The sequence below is a fragment of the Hippocampus zosterae genome, chromosome 6 (assembly GCF_025434085.1).
Source record: "Hippocampus zosterae strain Florida chromosome 6, ASM2543408v3, whole genome shotgun sequence".
Taxonomy (NCBI): Eukaryota; Metazoa; Chordata; class Actinopteri; order Syngnathiformes; family Syngnathidae; genus Hippocampus; species Hippocampus zosterae.
The window spans coordinates 5,139,181-5,160,639 of record NC_067456.1 but is presented as its reverse complement, the minus strand read 5'-3'; the positions used below and the strand labels follow the sequence as shown (position 1 = coordinate 5,160,639).

The 21,459-nt window shown below is 43.8% G+C and overlaps 1 long non-coding RNA gene across 3 annotated transcripts in view; it reads left to right on the top strand.

The window, feature by feature from the left end:
* Positions 1–4,748: 4,748 nt before the first annotated feature.
* Positions 4,749–21,459, top strand: part of LOC127601833 (uncharacterized) — a 108,415-nt gene continuing 91,704 nt past the window's right edge. Inside the window, exon 1 of one of the 3 annotated variants that reach the window (XR_007962650.1) lies at positions 4,749–4,932. This is a non-coding gene — a long non-coding RNA (uncharacterized LOC127601833). The remainder of the gene's footprint in view (positions 4,933–21,459) is intronic. The other 2 variants (XR_007962648.1, XR_007962649.1) reach the window with 2 other exon arrangements.

Genomic DNA, 21,459 nt, shown 5'->3' with positions numbered 1-21,459 from the left:
CGTCATGGTGTGAAATCCCTCGACAAACATCCCCTTTTTCTCCGGTCGGCGTTGAGCATGGCTTGAGAAACTGGAAGTGATTATTGTGAGCATGTGCTTTTGAAACGTGCGCGAATGCAAACCTTCATGGACAAATTGTGTTGCTCTGTGGAAGATGTACTGCATATGCCCTTGAGTGATTGATGTCGATTTTGTCCTTGTTGCTTGTTGTTGTTACGCCGCCGCGGCCCCCGTGCGTTCGATGCCGATGTCCTTGTATAGTCAAGCTCGGGTTTATTTTCTCTGGGCTGACAAAGACACCTCCTCTTGAACTTTTATAGCTCCTCTTAGTGATGTGTATCTGAGAGCGTTGACCTCGGTCACCAGGCTTTACAGGCTTCCGCCTGCATCTCATCCTCGCTGTTAGTTTTTCCTTCACTTTGCTCTCCCTCGTTAATGCATACATGTACACACAAGGTGAATTACAAATGCCAGACGCACAAAATATATATATTTAAATATATGAAAATGATTTGTTAATACCTCTTCAGACCCCTCTGGTTGTTAATTGTGCATATATCATTGTATGCTATTCACTTTCAGTCGACTAACCTTGGATGTTCTTTCATCAATTGATTAAAGGAGACTAACTTCACAAATTTGGAGACTCTTCTCGAAAATACATATCCTGGTTCTATTTAAGTATAGCGAGGTGTTATTTACAGTACTGTGTAAATACCATTAATACGATTCATGTTGGCTGATTTATAAAAGTGTGTGTGTGTGAGTGTGTGTGTGAGTGTAGTTGTCTTTGTGTAGGTGGGTAGAGACGATAGATGCTGAGGACCAATTACCATCATTTAAGATGGTCCCAAAAACCGCCTCGTGACCAGATCACCACTTTCGAACTAGAGTTTGTGCATGCCGCCACCTTGTAGAGCATTCTCAAGCATTTCACCATACAGCACTGTCTTTTGTTACATATGTACAGGTTTCAGTGAAATGTAGCCCAGAATACTTTTGAGGACATTTTATTTAAAAATAAATACATAAATAAATAATGCTTAATTTTCCTTTTCAGGAGTTTTAAACACTGGATTAGAAAAAAAGAAATTGTGTAATTGCTTGTATGTGTGCGTTGACTGTAGCACTTTAATTCATTTGCATATGTTACAGTATATTATCTTAATAAAGCGCAAGACGGGGATTTGGTAGTCGTGAAAGAGCAAGAGGCCAATCTTAAGTTTCCCCGTGTTGCTAGTCAGTCGCGGTCAGTTCATTGTGTAAAGCCCAATAAAGATTTAGTGCACAGCATAAAATCTAATAAATGCCAAAACCAGTTAAAAGGGCTAGAAAGAGCTTAGGAGCATTAGACTCCCACAAAGCCAACCTGGAGCAACTTGGATGGTGATACCTTATACTCTAAAACGTGCATGTCGCTCCGCTCCATTACACTCGGTCCTATATTAAAAACAATATTTAGTAGAGAGGTTCCCTTCTACAAATTGTTGACCCAGCACTGAGGGCTGAAAGCTTATGGGCCTAAACTAAAGTGACAATTATTTGCCCCTCAAGCCCTGAAGGAAGAAACTATTTCCTGTTGTGTCACATTTCTTGGTAGGGGATGTATTCCCATGCATTACAGCCTTGTCAAAGCACAGATTCATGAGGTCAGTCCACAACTTTTGGCTGTAACTCAATAGCAAAAACCCAAAGACGATAACCAAAGTCATATGTTGTTATGTCACCGGGTCATCCTTATGGCTCTGAAGTAAAAGCCTCAATAAGAGCCCATATCTGGAAGGTAGGAGCATAAATGACCAATTTAAGTCAATGGGAAAATGTGTACAGCTAGAAAAACACACCTAACTTTTCACTTATACGTTATATATATATAAAGCTATATATATATATATATATATATATATATATATATATATATATATATATATATATATATATATATATATATATATATATATATATATATATATATATATAATACGTTTGGTAGCGAAATGCACCCGTTTTTGTCCATCTAGGGGGTGGCGGAAGGGCGCATTTTAACACTTTCTGTCAACTGAAATGACATGGCCGCTGCTCAGGGCTCCAGTAACAACCAATCACAGCTCACCTGATTTCTCAAGCTGAGCAAAATGGCCGCCCCCTGAGATGGACAATAACGGGTGGATTTTAGTGCTTAACACATATTCCAGAAAGGCAATATCTATCAGAATGCTCCGTTTTGACTAGTGGGGCTACATAGGACACATTATTGGAAAGAAACATTTTGGGTTGACTTCCCCTTTAAACAATGTTGTTGCCCTGCTGATTTGAATGTGAGTCTACATGCTTCCCCTATTAATCGATGTACCGTTCTTATTTTAACATTCCTTGTTGAAGCTAACACTATTTGGTCTTGGTGTGCAAATGACAAGATATTGAAAAAAATTGACATTATTTTGCCATGATGCAACCAAACCAAAAGTGACCTTGATGGAAACACCACAATGCATCTGTATTTGTTGTATTGTGGTGCATTTTTGCATGAACTCCGACTAAATTCATGAAAAAGCCGGCTGCATTCCCGAACATGTCCTCAGCTTACAATAGTTTTAGCATTAAAGAAAAAAGAAAACGTGTGGCAAATCCCATTTAAAAGAGAACACACATCATCAAACCTCGTTTACCTTGCAGAGACTTGCTGTTTTCGTTTGAAGATTTTAATACAGTGCAGCTTCACTGACAACACGATGCGTAAATATTGTCGGTCTAACCAATCTTGCTGCACTTCCAACCAAAGCTTCTAATTGTGTGTCACGTAATCACGTCCGTTTGTTTTTTTTTTTTTTTTATTAATTACATTTTTCCGGATTAGATGCGCTGCTTGCATGACTCAATGCCAATCTCACATTCACCTCAGTTTCTGATTCCTCCAATTTCCGATTCTGAATGATATTTACCTGAACATGCATCTCAGAGCATTGTTTAATGAAAACTAAACTTTGAGGAGCCGCTGATGGAGCAGGCAACATTATTCCATGTGTTCCTCAACTCATTAACGCCTACACCTTGACTCCACATATGGAAAATCTGGCAAAGTATGTTGTAGTCATTTCAGTGGGGGATTATTCGTTGGCTAAATGCTACGTGTGATTGCATAGGCACAGGTGTCACCACTAACCGTCTGTTTTTGTGACTCATTATCTCATACAACTGTGGTTTGTATTGTTTCCATAGTGTTAGAGTGTCCTCCGAGGACCATGACGTTAAAACTCGCGTGTTAAAACGCATTGAGGTGGCAGCAATATGTGCTATGATGCTAACTGCGAGGCCATTGTGTGGGAGACCTGGTTTTTATTCTTGGAGATGAGTCAACTACCGCCGCTCCCCACTCAAGCTGCTTAATATTGTCATTTACATCCCCCCCATCCATTTTCCTTCTTCTGTCTTTCTGCCTCTCCTCCTCATCCACTTCCCCCACCGACACCGCACCTTCACCCCCCCCCTATCACGACCTGGTTCTTGATCCCTACACTGGGAGCAGATACCTCTGGTAGGATTAATAATTCTGCTTCTTTGATGTCAGAAGGGTGTTTTACTAAGACAGGGTTAGGGAGAGGGGGGGGGGGGGGGGCTATGGGCACAGAAAGAATAAGAAGAAAGAATAAGGGGGAAAGGCGGATCAAGAAAAAGAAGTGGAAAAGGTGGCAGGGATGTCAAGAATCTTCAGTCAGCCAGATGTATAATCTCAAAGTGTATTTGTCAGTGTCGTTAGCTCCTCTATCTATTTTTTTTCATTTGGTTTTGTCTGTAGTCATTTTCGTAGAAAGTCTGCAGTTGTTAGTATGTCTACCTGATTTTTTTTAACCCATAGTATACTGTGTATTTCTTCCCAGAATTCCCCCATCAACACGATTGACTTAATTCCATAATCATTTTTCATTTTAAAAGTAATGCGCATTCATCAAAATGGAAAAACAGCAAAGTCATTATTTTACCGTGCTCAATTTGCGGTGTCATCATTGCTGCGATGTGATGGGGGTCCACGAGAGGGGCACAGACCTAGACCGCTCTTCTTCATTGGCAGTTCAGGCCTCGACCTCAACCATGAAGCCAATCGCTCACTGCCGGATGACCCTTGACAGCCTATCGGCTTCCTTGGCCTGCGGGCTGAGCGGTGTTGCTGACAGTTATGCCGTTGGAGCTCGGCAAGCCAGTGGAAGAAAATTCGCAGGAGCGTTTCGTATGGTTTAAGGTGAGGGGAAGGAAGCTAAAGGTGAGGGCAAGCGTTGGGCGAGAGCCGCATTAATCTTTGGCCAACGAGGGCACCAAGAGCTCCCATACAGTAATTACATGAGAGGCAAATGGATCCCTGTATCTGAAAGCAACACATTTCTCCCCTGCAGGAGAATCCCTGTGTAATTGTAATCCCCCCGAGACGAGGCCAACTCAAAAAGTACCTACCTTTTTAACGCGAAGAGGTTTAGGAGAATGCTTTTGTGAGCGTGCTAAGCATGCGCGCGAGTGTTGTTTTATGACTTTGAATGTACGCCTAATGGTTGCAAAGCAAGCATCCCTGAGGAAAATATGTGAAAATTATTTCCCGGTGACTGAATGAATTCTGATAGTGCGCGCTGCCTTTTTGAATGTATTTACATGTGTTATGGCACTTGGCTGGAGCGGATGTTGGCAGCCTTGCTTTTAGCATTGCTTCAAGGATAGCTGGATGGTAGGATGTAGAGATATACGAGAAGAGAAATGGATGGAAGGAATGAGAAAGGGAGTGGGGGGTAGATCTGTTGAGCAGAGCCAGGCGCAGCCGGAGGGGAGGAGAGGTTGATCTGTTTAGTGTCCATCTCCTGCCAGCTTTCACTGGTCATTAAAAGTAAGCTGTTATCAGACCGTGCAGGGAGGACTACCCAAACAGCCGGCACAGTGCTGCGTCTTCAGGTAACAGCACCTTATCTTTTTGCTGATTGCCTTCACGCTCCCAATCCGTCTGACGTTGGCGTCTCAATCAGTCTTAAAATAATCTGCCTCCTCGCGGAGCGGCAGCGCAGAGAAGGTCTGTCTCCGTACTTCCATCTCTCCCTTTTTCTCCTGCTCCGACTCCCCGCCTCTCCCTCCCCGTGTTGATGCTGCATATTAATTCGGCAAAGCGGTCTTGGCCACTTTAGTGGAAGTAAACAAACAGTTCTCTAAACCTGACCGGGAGCGCTGTATTCTCCCTGTGAGAATGCGTAGCAGGTGTAGTCCAATCGTGCAGATGTGAACTTTTGGCTCCCCGGTCAAAGTTGATTATGAACCAGCATAATGATGAAAGCTCAATCAGACCTCTGTCAAGGCTGACGGAGCATCGAGGAGCAATCCCAAGAACCCTAATCCAATACTAATCATAACCCTCACTCCGAACCCCAACTCTAACCTTAAACCCAAACCCCAACCCATCTCCTAACCCGAACCTGAACCTAAACCCTAATATCTAGCCCCAACCCTAACACTAACCCCTAACCCTCTAATGCTAACCACTAACCGTAACCCCTAACCATCCATCCATCCAATTTCTGATTCACAAATCCTCACAAGAGACAAGGGGCGTGCTGGAGTCTATCCCAGCTGTCTTCGGTCAGTAGGCGGGGCACACCCTGAACTGCTTTCCAGCCAATTGCAGAGCACACAAAGACAAACAACCATTCCTGCTCACAATCACACCTCGGTATAATTTCGAGTGTTCCATTAACTTGCCACACGTTTTTGAAATGTGGGAGGAAACCGGAGTACCTACAAACTTCACACAGGAAGGTCGGAGCTGGAATCGAACCTTAATTTAACCCCAAATCCCTAAACCTAACCCCATTTTTATCAAACCACATCACTCCCAATGGCTGCATACAAGGATTCCCCCCCCCCCCAAATGATAAGTTTTAAATTCATGAAATAATTGATGTAAGCATTCTGAAATATGTTTGGATGACATTACTCAAGTGAAGAATCAAAAATCGACATTTCTTCAGATTGGTTAAGTGGAGCTAAGTGACCACGTTGATCTGCATGTCCCGCTGCTGAAAGCACTGTTGACATGCTTGCGAAAACCTACAACCTGGGAACACTAACGCTGTCATCGACATGGCCCTTTTTTTTTTTTTTTTGCCTTAGTTTGCATGGGCAGAAAAGTAGAGTGGAGCAGCAGAACTCTCCACCTTGAATAGGGAGGGGCTGAAATGGGATTTGCCTCTGGAGGTGGTCTGAAGGACACAGTTGTCAACTCAAACCAAATAAAAAACATGACAATTTGGCAGTGTCTATATATGGCAGTGCCTTCCTGGACCCTGTTCATGCAAACTTTTTAAAACAAGGTTCCAATGTCATGAATGTTTGAAAACCACAAACAATGTAATCAGTGCTATTGCCTTGATTTTGGACTGGCCTATTTTTAATCTCCCGTCACCTCATTCATCCGCATGTCAGAACATCATGAGATGTGCTCCTTTTTTTTTTAACTGTCGCTGTTTGATGCATTTATTTCTTGCCTTCCAAAAACCCTCTCACAGTACTTCAAAAAGTATGTGATGTTTGGTTACGGCAGTTTAGCTTGTTCCCAGTTTCTTTTCTACTCCCCCTAATTTGCGCTATTATGTCACCTTTTTGCCAAGTGCTGTTATGTCAAGAAGTGGTAGTGAGATGTGTCAAAGGAGTGTGCTTCAGCGCTACAGCGACTACGGCAAGACACTTGATAATCCGTTAATCCTTCCAGTGTGTTGTTGTTGTTTTTTTCTTTTGCAAGAGTAAGCCAAAAAGCCAAGAAATCACATTTCCTAAATGTTGGGTGACATTTACATGAATGTTTTCCTGACACAACAAGCAATTTAGGGCAACAACTCAGTGTCTGTATTTGCTCCAAGAATATATATATTTTTTAAATACTTGTTTTTGTATGTCTGCAAGATTTCCTACGTCTCATCTTGCTAGATTGGAATAGACGTGGAGTAGACGTCATTTTAAAAGTCAGGTTCTGCGATACATACAAAATGTGTCATCCAAGTTAATATGTGTCACGATACACAACGTTCATCCATGCAGCCATTCGTTATCTATCCCGCTTATCCTGATCAGGGTCACGTGGGCTGGAGCCAGCCGAGGTCAGGCGAAAGGCAGACTACAATCTACACAGACTCTACAGACTACACACAGCCACTCATGCACACTTTCACACCGCGGCTGAGTGCGAAATGATCAGTATGAGTGAAACACGACATTCACAATGTGTGCTCAATTGGTGATACAGACGCCTCCAACAAATCCTTAAAAAAAAACAAAAAAACTTCATATTATGATATCCTATGAATGTCTATGAACGACATCTGGTGATGATGGTCACTCGGTGTGCATTAATGCCAAGGTATGTGTGGTTGCATCTCCAGTAGATGGTGTAATAGGGACTGCACACTGCATATCGACTATACCGCTATCTCACAGTGAGTCAGACAAATGAGCGTCACTACTCCACTTCTGATGTCATATGGGATTTTATACTGTAGGTGACAACCAAGTAATAACTCCTATATCTCTCCAGCTCGAGTTATTTTATTATTTATTTATTTGGTTCTGCCGCTGGCTTGTTTGCTCCCTTCCACCGGTTCCCACAATGCATCCTTCTATCCCGCCACGATCTGTCTCGCTCAATCTACCTCGCCAGGCCCGCTCCGTCTCCCGTTCTTTGTCTCTGCCCTCATCCCTGTGATGTGTGATATGTATCATTGCTTGGGACGACTCCGGGCCGGCATGTTGACATTCCCCCGTGCCTCTTCATCTCTCCCTACAGAGCTGAGTGCTGTTGAGTTGTGTTGATTAATGATATTGATTGCTTCGCACACTGGTTGACTTTCAGTGATGGAGGGCCAGAGAGCAAGAGACAGAAACAAGAGCGCAAGTGTGAGATAAATTGTAGCCTTAAAAAAAATAAATAATAACTCACACTCGTTACAGTATTCCCAATACACATACATACACTGGCACACGCATACAAGCTCTGTTTCCATGGAAACCATACCATAGTGAAAGTGACTGAGTATGCATTGAGACAGACTGAAGGAGAGCACGGGAGCTCTCCTTCACAGGTGACGGAGAGGCATGTGGGCTGACTTATCTGTGGCTGCGCGGCTCTTTATACGTGTATGCGGTGAACAATGAGAGACAGTGTGGACATGTCAGCGGTGTGCATCAATGGCATGACAAACAGGATGTCAATATTCTCTCAGGATGGCTCTCCCTGGCGCCTGATAAGTTGCGTCAATAGCAATGAGGAAGTGTCAATACCTTTTTAAAGAGCTCCATCCTGCTGAATGGTGTTTCCCCAAAGCAATGCAACATAGACATGGAGTTGAAAAACAATGAGAAACAGACTTTGGTAGCTATTTCTTATATGGGGCTCTAATTATGACCGTTTAAGGAATACTGTAGAAGTGAGTGTAAAAACTGAACGGTGAGTAGTGTCTTCACATTCATGGTTATCATTCTTAAAATAATAACATGATTAAAGGTCAATTGAGCAAAATGTGTTATTTCAGAATTATTAGCCCTTCGCATCAATCCGTACCTATGAAGTAGCTCTCAGTTTTAAAAAGGTCGGTGACCCCTCAATTACTCAATAATGAGTAAAAATAATAGTCTAGATTTGTGGAAACAATATTTCAAAGTGGGACATGGGGAGGTTCTGACCCGACGGCAGCTTTTATATTTTGGGAGTGAATCATTTCCTTTCCTTTTGAGGATGCGGAGATATTTTGTCGACATATAAACCTTTTTTTTTTCCTCCCCCTTTTGAACCATTTTTATCACAAAAATGTATATTTTATTTATATCAGCATGTATTGTATTGTATTGTATATATATATATATTTATTTATGTTTAAATATATATTATTTAAATATATATATATATATATTATATAAATAATATATATTTAAACATAAATAAATATATATACTGTATATATACCTGTATGTGTGTGGTTTTTTTGAATTTTTAGTCTCAGTTTGGCAAAGTGGATGGGAATGTTGAAGAAAAAAAAAGGGGCTATTTGCATATTAAGTCAGCTGCCTCTGTGCAGTACTGATATGTTTTTCCACCATCAAATGAATGTTCAACAGCCACGGGCCTTGTTGTTTATGATGTGATGATACGGCATGCTTGAGATGGGAATTCCTCACCCCCCCCTTCCCCTCCTGGTGGAGCTTCCTCTCTCACAGGCTTGACACGACACATGTGGAGAGCCATACCACAACTATGGATGCGGTTTGGAGGCTCCCATGAACGCATCAAAGTCCCGGTCCGAGCTCAACGTGTGTGTTTGGCTGGTCATGGAAGGCAGGATGCAGAGTGTGTGAATCGCGGTCTGTCCCACACTTAAGTCAGACGTGTATGAGGAAGAGATGGGATGTTGGTTGAATGAGAGCATTCCGGATATGTCAGTGAGTGTTTACACGCACAACAGGGTTATTATTATGTTCTTTTCCTCCAAATTACTCCTCGGGTGTGTCAACTCAACTTGACAAGACAATACCACAGAGGGCCTATCGTAATTACCGGATGCCAATATATATGGTCAATACCCGCAGATTGTATCGACTTTCATTGGAGTAATGAGTTCAAGATTTTTATGCACTTGCGTTATTTTTTTTTTACATTTTTTGGACGAGCAAAACACAGCATGAGTTTCAGTCTATTATTCCAAATGTGACTACAATAGCTATTTGATAAGTGGATGCGCACATTTTCATGCCACTGTCATGACGTTTGCTGATTTTGAAGTAGTTATGTTTGTCTTCCACATACTTTATGTATTTGCTTGTCTTCCTCCTTTTTTTATTTTTGCTTCGGTGCGTGCAAACAGATCGCCGTCCCAAATGAACTGATGTTCTCACATTCCTACTGGCACTCGTGCAAATAAATACAAAGTGTTATCTTACATTTATTCTGCTGAGTAGAGTGTAATGAAGCAGGGCATGACCTTCCTAAGGTGTGCCGCCAGAGCTTTGATGCCTTCAACACCTCTTTTAAAACAGCACTCCACCCCCCCTCCCAAAAGAAAAAGGTGGTCGTGACGCAACCCCATTCCGGCCCCATATAAGCAGATTACCTTTGGGTGGCTCCGAATAGTCATAACACTCGATAACATATCGCATCATTATTTGTAGCGATTAATTCTGGGAGCACATGTTGACGTTTGTCCTTTTTTTTCTTTTTTTTTTTTTAACTCTTGTATGCATGAACATGTTTAGCATATGCTGCCCTGGCTATGTGCGTTCATGCGCTCTCCTGTCTGGCCTTCTCTTGTTCTCCCAGCTGTCCTAACACTAGTCTGTGTTGACAGTAAACACAGCTGCAGGTCACAGAGGCCTCGCTCTGGTCCGACATGGGGATCTGGAGGCCGAAGGGGGAGCGGACCCAGCGCACATACACAGAGAGGGAATGAATGCAGGAAAAGGACGGCTGGACGAAAGGTCAAGACTCTTTGCACAGAGACCATAGGACTAAAGTGGAAAAGTTAAAAGAGGATCTTCCTCTTTTGGTCCAGCGCGTGCCCCCTCCCCTCTTGTTGAGACTGACGGAGGGACATAAACAGTGAGACGTTTCCATGGTTGTACATGAATGTGTACGTTTATTCGTTACACTCAATGTCTGTTTATGCAAGACTGTTTTAAATGGGAATGTGCAACAATGCAAAAGAGACCAAAAGTCCCAATTTCACCAGGTCACGCTCATGTGAAAACACCCTTTGAGTGGAAACGACACAACCGAGGTAGCCTAAGAACATCCGATAATGTTATCCGAGAGCGGTAGGGAACAGGATAACACATTTAGAGGTCGGGATCAAAACGCAGCCATTAATAATAACAGCAGACACAAAGTGACCCCTCGTGCTCATGCGTCTCATCAAATCTCCATATCATCAGACATTTCAGACTTTTAACTTCATTGTGGATTGGATGTGTCTTCGCGATCGATACGCTGTGATAAATCATCCCAACATAGTTGCATTTAACACATGACATTAGCATTGCATGCAGACACACAACCATTAGGGAGTCCGTGACCTTTGTGTGCTTGATTGATAGCTTGTCTGACCTTGTCTACATGTTGTAATCCTGGCATGAAGACACACGTAGTTTTGCGAAACGAGTTACTGTAAATTCACGTGAAGAGATAGCTAAAGACATCTCGTCAGGTATCGCACTCTCGGTCGCACAAATCAACACGCATGCATACTCGCTCATGACTCTCCCCGCCACCCCCTAAAAAAATAATAATAAAAAAACTCCCCATTTGACGTGTTCCCCTCTAGCCCCAAAGGACAGATCAGGCACAGCTGTGACTTAGCAGGTCACGAAGCTCAGAGGGGTCAGACCGAGCAGCCTCTGAGAGAGCCCAACGTGGGGTCACAGGTCACTCCCAGCAGTCCTGGCGGTGTGAAAGGTCATGGGTCAGAGTCTCACCGCCGAGCGTCGGCAGGGTAGAGTTTCAAAAGGCGGCTGGGGCCAGCGAGAGGCACAGATTTATAGATACCGAGTCGAGCCCCGGTCCTCGGCCCGAGGTAATTACACAGAATATGAGCATGCCCATTGAGGCTTCGCCACCATTATTCATTTCCACCCTGAGCCGCTGTAGACTGAAATAATACATGAGATAGCCGGGGAGGGAGACCAGAGGCGAGAGCGAGGGGGCAGAGAAAGGAAGATCCAGCGATGTGAGGCCGAGAGCAGACCGCCGAACGGAGAGAAGGCGGCGGAGCAAATGAGAAGGAGTCTACGTGCGCGGGTGAGTCACTGACTAGCGGGAAAGTCAAAGGGTCATTCTTGTTACTAAACAAAACTCCATTCTCAGCTACAAGACCTTTGACGTCAAATTCCAGTAAGACAGCGAGAAGGTCATAGGGATCATCCCCGGGGAACACCGGGAGCCGGAATGACACGGAGCATGGACAGCAGGGAGTGACGTCCTCGTGAGACAAGCAGCGCAGGAACAGATGGAGCGAGGGAGGGCAGTGAAAGAAAAGAAGAGCCCAAGAAATTAGATTAGTTTGGAAAGTGAAGTTGTGATGCGGCAGGCTTGATATCCTGCGCGCGGCGGTTTCCCGTGAGAACCCGATCGGGCCACCGTGGGCTCGGCGAGACAGTTCAAACATACTTACCCCTCTTTGGAAGGTACAAATTAAATTAGGTTCTTCCACAAAGAGGAGATGTTTTCCCCTTCTGTTTTGATGTCATGGTAGTGGGCCGGAATAGAGTTGGGGGGGTCGGCCCGCTCTGGCCTGTGTGCATTTATCTTCGAGGCCATTCATCTTCCATTAAGTTCCCCCATCCCCCACTTTTCGGATCTTGCTGTCCTATATCCGTCTTTCTGTGCCTAGTTACCGATACACAAACATGCGCATGTTGGGGGGTCGCGGCTCCGTCCTACTCCCTGTTCTTCATCCATCCCGTCTTAACCTTAACCCTCTCTATCCTTTTCTTCCTATCCAAACAACGGCACCGTGGTTTTCATTGAAGATTGGCTTCATAACTGCATCGATTTGGGCATTGGCTGCTGCCGAATGACGTACGTCCACATTGCTGCCGCAAGACTCTCAGCACTGCGTGACCTTTGACCTTGACCTTCGAGCAGCAAACAAATACACGCAATTTATCCATTCCACCTCTGTGTGTGTCATATTGGGAGTTGTTTTATATTATATGCAGTGCCTCCCTGTGTGGAGTTTGCATGTTCTCCCCGGGCCAGCGTGGGTTTTCTCCGGGTGCTCCGGTTTCCTCCCACATTCCAAAAACATGCATGGCAGGCTGATTGAACACACTGAATTGTCCCTAGGTGTGATTGTGAGCGTGGATGGTTGTTCATCTCTGTGTGCCCTGCGATTGGCTGGCAACCGATTCAGGGTGTCCCCCGCCTACTGCCCGGGGACAACTGGGATAGGCTCCAGCACCCCCCGCGACCCTAGTGAGGATCAAGCGGTACGGAAGATGAGTGAATGAATGAATGAATATATATATATATATATATATATATATATGAGTCAACTAATTTCATGTCTCCTCTCATCACACCCACACACAGCATCCCCCAATATGATTTCATTGTATGTATACCCAATCATACCTTAACAGCAGTCCCACTGTGACAAAGTAAAGCCCCTATTGTGACTCTCTGATGGAGGGAAATAAAAAGAAAAAAAAGAAATCCTCGAGAGTCACGCACAAATAAAATAAATCAATCCATTATTTACAAGTGAATTCATACAGAAAGGAAACATATGTAATCTACTCATCCATGCTGAGAAAGCGAGAGGAGGAGAAGTCGGGAAGGAGAATTGTTCAGGGACAAGGCAGGCGGCCAGCTGAGAACAAATTTTGTTTTTTTTTTTTGTTCTGAACTCCCCGAGGAGGCGTGGAAACCAGTAAACAAACAAACCGAGCGAGAACACGTTTCCTTCTTTAATGACAAAGGGAGAGACTGTGAGAGAAACGCCAGGAAGCGCGGCTCGGAACTAGCCCAATGTGTCAGTTGTGTCTGTGACTGTGTGTGCGCGTGTTCTTGTGTGTGCATGCCCTCTGCCCTGTTCGTATGCAAGCCAGCAGCCTACACCAAAGTGCTCGGCGGACATGCACACAGATGGGTAAATAAAGTCGTTGTTTGCCGTTTTGTTGTTTTATTATGTTGGGAAGGATTAATCGTCATTGATTATACTCTGTCAGAGACAGGAAAAGCGGTGACGAGTCGTAAGCACTCCCGTTCGGGGTCTGAGCTTCTCTCCTCAACGTTCGCGGAAACTGACACAGAATTTTACCCCTCCGATGCTCCCCACCGCCATTTCAGCCCGTCAGGCCCACGTCAGCGCCTATAACACTGTTTCTACCTGAAGTATGCAGATGAAGCCTTTGTGAATTAACCCTCGCTGGCCATTCATTTGCGCTCAGGTCCAGACCCTTCGTACTCATACAAACATACAAACAAGCAATCCTGGGGTCGTAGCCTTTCACCCTCAGGGGCTCGACTTCTGCCACCTGGGCCTGACAAATCATCTCCCAACATTGGAAGAAAAAAAAAAGCACAAGGCTCCCAGCATGAGAGGGCCCCAGTTCCAAACGACCAATCTCCATGCTGGTACAACCAGCATCAGTAAACTGCGATTACCATATTCCCACCGGATTTGCTCAAAGGCGACACAAAGAGGATGAAAGAAGGAAAAAAAAACATGGACAAGAAGTAGAGAGATGCGGAGATGGAAGCCAAAGCTTTGTGGGTTCTTTCATTCGGTCGATTATGATAAATGGACTTGGCCTTTGAGCTGGTCGGTGCTCCCCCAGCTCACTTTCTCTGAGTCCTTGAACGCAGCGCAGACCCCACAGATATTGCTCTTTGTCCCACGGGCGAGACCCCAATGTTCGACTCTGAGTAAAATCACTCAAAAACTCTTCCATGTGTGTTGTATGAGGGAAGTAGCATTAAGCATGAGAAGAAGTGGGAGAAGTTGGGGAGGACTGAAGAAAAGTCAACCGACTGCATTTCTCTGGCACGTCTCCCCATTATTCCTTTAAAGACGTTCAGAGCTTTGCCTTAGGGGTACGTGGGTAGATTTGGGGGAAGGCTGAACTCACATTTACCCCAAAGGCACTTTAAAAACTCATTCAGTGATCAAAACGACTTGTGAAGCTCACCTCCGCCAAGGAGAGGTCTTGAGTGAGACAAGAGAAAAGAAAATTCCTTGCGTGGCTCAGGTGAAAGTATCTTTTAACGAAACCTACAATAATTTTAGATTTTAGATATTTTATTAACTAAGAACACTGGTAGACCTCAAAGTTTGTTATTATAAATTATACAGGAGATTTATTTCCACGACTTGCCACATATATATTTTTTTTCAAAATGCTGTTTATTAAAAATCAAACAATGCATTATTTGCATCATGCTAATGCTGTTAGCATTCCAATATACAGTTTACATAAGCAATGGAACTTGTGGTGTATTATGGAAGGTTTACGAACTTCAGGTCAAGACAACAAATTGGTGATTTATTTTTATTTTTTATTTTTTTCACTTGTGGCCGTGTGAATATGTTTTGGATGTGTTATGTTGAGTGGCAGTGAGCGGCGCAATTAGCCTTTTTGCAAGCCTTTTTGCAAGATCTTCCTCATTTTCTTGCCAGTGGCTAATCTCAACAAAAATGAAATGGTCTTTAGATTTGACGTTGCTAAAATCCATCATTGTAAAAACGTACGGGTGTTTTGTGCGCTACAAATTGGCTCAGTGTGAGCCTTTCCATATTCCAACACACCAAAGGTGTGTTTAGCAATGGCAAAGTACCACACAGTGCCACTGTGCCATAATCCCCACCCTTGCCCAGTGGCCCAGATTAAATCCAGTCTTTGATCCGCCCCCTAATCTAAGTAAACGGGTCTATGGGTTGAGGGTTGGTGCGCCACTCTGCCTGCCAGTCAGATTTTTACTCACTTCTCTCCTTCCTCTCTTCACTGTTTCCTTGCCCCCCCTCCCTTCCCTACCGGGGAGCTGGCAATTGAAATCAGCTTTAGGGTTGCTTAATACAGAATCGGGCAGATTTACGGCCCTTTAATTCTTGTCATGGTCAAAGATTATATCAAAAGCTCTTTTTGTCACAGCGACATTGACGTCAATGGAGAAGCGGCAAGTCTGCCAGAAGTAGACAAAGCATGCATTTTTAGATCCAATTGTAGTCTGCCTTGCGTCTGTCCGCCCTGCACTCGACATGCTGACACACTCTCCGTTTATTGAAACCACACAAACGGCAACAAACGGAACATGTGTTGCTCGTTTGAAACGTCTTAAACTGTAGCTTTGTCAGGTACCCGTGTAATGGACGTTTGGTAATTGTAAAATCAACGTTAGTGACAAGCCCTTTTGAAGTGAAGTGTGGCCCGTTCCGTCTTGACTGCGCTCTAACGCTACAGTGAGCATGATTTACTGCCCATCTGCAAGCACACAGACACTCTTTGACCAAACCCACGCTAAATGAGCAGACTCAGTGGGCTTAACCAATTTAGCAGTTTATATACACAGGCCCATGGGTGATTAGAACAAGGTATTCCTAAAATAAGTGCTTTACAACACAACACGTTAAATATAATTATCCCCAAAACAATAAAGTTAGAACAAATCCACGGACACAAGACTGGAGTGTGTTAGGGTGCTGGGCTGAATTTCAGCTGTGCTGATCTTTGTGCTGCTCAACCAAGCTCCATGTCCATCCATATCTATCCAGCAATTGTTTTCTCGTGAATGAAAAAAAACTCTTATGAGGGATTTTAGAGTTTGAAGTGCATATAACATGTTTCTTAGAAAAATCCACCAAGATTGCTCCTCCTTGTTGTGTTGCTACAGTGATGCCCCATAACCCATCTTGCAAGATTTTGGGGGATATGAGCCATCATTATTATATACATTTTTTTGCTTTGACTTGTCATCATTTGACATTATTATTATTATTATTATTATTATTATTATTATTATCATCATTATTATTATTATTGTTATTATTATTATTAGGGTTTATTTGTTTTTTCATGACTTGTTGCTCGCATTAAAAAAAACCTCATTTAAAAAAAAAATTAACTTAATTTTGTTTTTGCTTCAACCCTTTTGGAGACAGCGGTTGCTACAGTGGACAGCGTATCATTATATGCGCCATGTACCCTGACATGGTGCATGAAAGGGTTAATACATGGCATTCTTTTTTGAAAATAAATTCGAAGACATAATGGCGAATCACTGGATCAAAACCGTTTGTGTTATTATTAGATTATAAAAGAACAAGTGAGTTTGATGTCATCGGTGAGAGCAGGTCTCGGTTTTCTCAAGGGCATATGAGTCCAATGGATGGCAATGGTAATATGTGAATTGTTCTGAATTTCTTACTAGTTGAGCAGCCACTCCCCAGCTGAGGACCTAAACGTGTTCCCGCAGCAGTGTGCTCAAAAGAATTATGCATACACAACCTAAATATTTCTACAGAGGCTAGCTAGTCAGTCATGATTTATTTATTTTTTTGGTCTTACTTTTTGTCAGTAGGGTTGACCAATTATCGCTCCAGCGCTAGGTCCAGATCACTGACTCGTCATGCATGGTGGCGGAGTGTGAAATGTGCCATAAATCCGGGGCATGGCCCACAGCACGCCGGGGTAGCAGAAAAACCTGGCGCAAAGTTCTTTCTTAAACTTGAATGAATTTCAAAACACGGGTCACAAATGACGTGCGGCCTCTTATATTTCCATAACCTTCTGCTATTCTCCTTATATCCACGTTGACAATTACAGATAATGGTCCTTGTGTGATTGCACCACATTTCGCCCGTAACGGCTTGCGATCAATTATGAAATGGTTTTCTCCTCACTGATTATAATAGCACGTGTCCTCTGGCTAGCTGTGCCCTAATGACATCTGGTGCAAGTATCTATTCTTCTTCAAGTGTCCTCAAATAATCACGTATTAGGTATCAGAGAAAGGTCAGAGAGGGTCACGGGCCACTCTTGTTGCCTCCTGATAAGGGAGTCATTAGTTTAGGATTATCTACAGGTAGGTGCAGAATAGAGAGTTCAGAAGGTTAAATAGGGGTGAAAGGTCACATCATTTGGATTTTGACAACAGTCAACACTTTGGTGTGGTCTCGCTTGCTGCTCGTGCTTATGTTTGTTGGCCATTTGTCTCAGGCCTCTCTATATTCATAGTGTTCGTTAGCAGATATTACGTCCGCGTGGCTACAAAATGGTCAGAATTGATGTATACGGAGCAGTTTCCGAGTGCGGTCATTCACCAACATGTCAGCTGCTCACCTCTGACCCAGATGGCAACACTTGTATGACCTCCAAGTGTGTTTGAGAGCAGATAGATCGTTTTCTAATAAGAGGGGCATGTCCCCAACTTCCATGGCAATATAAATAGTGGCGCTAGAACCCCCCCCCCCCCCCCCACGCTCACACCTCTAAGCATCCCAACGTTGACGTTCAGTAATACGACTCGGCATCCGAATGTGTCGATGTCCCCAAAAGGACTTTTGAGTTGTGTGAAGGTTGTTGTCTAATGCCACATCATTTCAGGCTCCGCCTCTAAACTTGGTGAAGGTCTTTTCGGCTCCCATGTCTTCCCCCTCCTCCTCCTCCTCCTCCTCCTCCCGTTTGCTGGAATGAGAATTGTATCTAAATCACTTGGCATGGAGAGGATGCAAATGAACGCTGTGGGTTGTTGTGCTCAAATCCAGCCAAGGTCATGCATCCAGCTGTCAGCTCGTGTTGGGGACTAATCGTTTATGTGCCTACACCACTCTGCGCCCGTTCTCTCATTCTCTGGGTGTCTGTCACACACCTCTCCCTATCTCTTTAATTCACTGTCTCGCCTTTTATCACTCTACTCGTTCCGTGTCTCTCCTTTGCGTGCCTCACCTATTTCACCCTTCGCTTTCTATGTTCTTTCACCAATAACAAAGACTAGCAAAGTCATCCTCACCCCTGGGATAATATCTAGTCCAGCATGGCGGAAGAGAGGCCGAAATTTTGTTTTTGCCGCAACAGATCCAAATCCAAATTTTGAATCATTTACTTTTTTTGTGTTTTGTTTTTTTAATGTTCGCGCCTCAAGTACCACGGTCACGGCCACAATCGTCGGAGCAGGTCGAATCTCCAGTCAGCCATGTAAAAACGTGGCCGCTTGCAGGGTTCAAGTCCTTCGAAATGTGAATCGAAACAGCTGCCTCTAATCACCAGCACAAGCTGGGCTTAAGGGCCTCTCAGTTTCACCCCTCATCTGCCTGGAATTTTGAATTTCCTGAGCGGAGATCAAATGGCAGCCCGAGTCAGTGAGACCTTTGATATATGGACACCCATCTTGCAAGGGCCTTCTGCATCGGGATTTACGCTTGACAACACACTCGGTGTCACCTCCGCTCCCGGCGGACGATCGGCAAACCTGGAAACATTGGGCCCCTTTGACAGCCCCTCTCACAAACCCCCTAGAGTGCCCAGCAGTTATTTATTAAATTTGTTGTGCCCACCGTGCTATGGTTTCACAAGACCACTTAGTTTTGGATTGCGCTCTGGATTTTTCAATTATGTGGTTCATTTCACCTGCTAGTGGTCCTTTACCCCCCAGGATCAAGGGCACAAGAGATCACATTTAATTATTTCAAAACAAGAGCACTCAGGCAGACCCCACAGATCCATGACATCATCTCCCACCCCCCCACCCCCAACCCCATCTATTGCTCCAGAAACGCTACTAAGAAAATAAGCAATGTTGAACGTGTGAAAAAAAATAAGAAAGCGATCAGATCCTTCCTCTGCCGGCGATCACCACATTTCTCCTGTCGATAAGGAAATTTGTCCACCTACCAGGAGGGTAAATAAAAGGGCAGAATATGGGATTTCCAGAATTCCCCGCACATTGGGTCTCATATGGAGCGAATTAGTGGTCACTTTGATTGACAGGTGCTCCTGTGTGTAGCCAGCGGCAGAGACAAAAAAAAGATGGGAAATGATTATATCCAAGGTAATAAGAGTGGGCTTCGCACGGTAGACATGAAGATGCTATCTAAGAGTGGCTGCGGCCTTTGGATTAGCAAATGTTAGTGGCTCACCCTCCGAAAGCACAAATTGCATACGTGGGCATCGGTGTCCACATTCACTTATACTGTAATCGCATGAGTCCTTTTGACGATGCACTTGCAATGGTTAAATTTGTCGTAAAAAAAAGTCTACTTCCGTGCGCCTTTGAGCCTTTATTTTTCTTACATGGACTTAAAAGAGACGTGGGGATTTTACCACACTTACCGAAAGTAAAACAGAGCAATGATACTTTCTGTTGAACTGATGTTCAATAATATTTATGTAGCTTGTATTCTGAGCCAGTTTCATATGGATGAATGCACCATTTGAATCCAATTTTATGGATTTTATGCTATATTATTACAGCTCCAACAATTCTCACTCCATCTATGAAGCAAAACAAAAAAAAAAAATATCATGAAAATAACCCAGACTAGTTTGGATCGTTATTTTGTGTTAAGGTTTATTAACGATACCGATGTTTCCGATGGACCTTGACCGCACCGCAGCGGGAGGAGCAAGAGTTTTTGTTAACGAGGGAGACAGAATTGATAGAACTTTCTAGCACTTTCCAATGCGGAGAACACTTCGGACTTCATGGCCACCCGTTTCCCTGGAGGGTGGTAGGACAGTTTAAGGATCCCTAATTTTTTTGGGACAAACACAGTATCTTTTTTTGTTATCAGCATGGTAAGATCTGATACCAACCCTGATAGGAACAGATAACAATTTAACCTTGAACTTGTGTTTCTTTCTTGTTTTTTTTTCATTGCTTCGTTGGTAAATTAACACGTCATTACATAAGTTTTTTTATCCTCAGTTAAAAGATCATGATTGTTTTGTAAGTATAAGGGAGATTTTGACCCGTTCTTATTTTCAGAAGTATATTAGGTGTGGCAGAAGGGGTCAAGGAAGTATGACCATGAATGCCTGACTGTGTTTTGCTTAGTATAAAGCCTCATTTCACAGCCAAATTTCCCTCTCACTCCAAATGACACAAATCAGGATGATAAAAAGGTTGGGTGTTTAGACAGAAGTGTTCCAAGCGTGTAAAGTGACCATTCCGTGACCCTGGAGGATGGGAGCTAACCTGACCCCAAGACGAGGGTTCGAATGGTCAACTGCAGGTCATTGGCTCAACGAAGTGTGCGAGAATCTGCCAGAGAGTGTGCCGAAACGTTGCCTCCGGCTCCTAATTAATGCTCACAAGGAATGATTGACAGACTACCAGTTGGCCAGCCGCAATAAAATATAATTTCCACCAACTATCAACTGGGAGCTTTACTCCTACTTGTCACAGTATTTTCCTTTTATCCATCTCTATTTTCCTTGTCTCAGCCACCATACTCGCACAGAATTGAATCATCTGGATCCAGATACCTATTTTTAAGTAAACCATACATCTATAATAGTGTAGTCTGATATGCCTGAGGTGTACAACAAAACCTCAAGCCACAGGGTTCAGTGTTGACTAGCAAAAGTTTGAACTCCTTACACCCAGGTGAGAAAATGGCCGCTTTCACTTACACATTGCCTTCATTTCCTCAACCTCATCATTCACGAGGCCAACAAATGAACATCACTCAGTGTGTCTATGCAAGCCAAGCGCCCGGTTCATCAGAAACACCTTTTCTGCCCTTAACCGTGACCTTTTCTCTCCTGGAGTCAGGTTAACAGGCTCCAGGGCTTAGACAGTGGATGAGAAATGGACCAGAGACATTGGCGCGTGCACGCGTGCGTGTGTCTGCTCGGCAGCTTTTTAAAAAATATGTTTCCAAATATATAACGTGAATGGCTAGTCCAACAGAAGGCGCCTGCGGAGGTTAGACAAACACGAGAGGGGGGTTATTTATA